This window comes from Plasmopara halstedii, assembly GCF_900000015.1.
Source record: "Plasmopara halstedii genome assembly, contig: Scaffold_3060, whole genome shotgun sequence".
NCBI lineage: Eukaryota > Oomycota > Peronosporomycetes > Peronosporales > Peronosporaceae > Plasmopara > Plasmopara halstedii.
Genome location: NW_020189964.1, coordinates 195 through 474, shown reverse-complemented (window position 1 = coordinate 474; position 280 = coordinate 195).

Here is a 280-nt window from a genome sequence, read left to right as displayed (position 1 = left end):
GTCGTCAAATATGTTGTACATCGCTCCGGTTACCCGAGAGACTGAAGGGTGCACTCCTTTTTTCCTTACTTCGTTTTTATTCTTGGCAAGGCCGGCCAGCATCGCAGTGCGCTCCCTGGACTGTTCCGCTGCTCAATCAGGTGAGTCTTTAGCTTGTAGCGGCGAGGAATAACCGTAGAGAAAGTCGAGTAATACGAGCCTCCAAGTTGAACCGTGACAGCCTCGAAAGGCTTTAGAAGGCTTACGAGGTCTGCCACCATTTTCCAATCGTCAGAGCAGA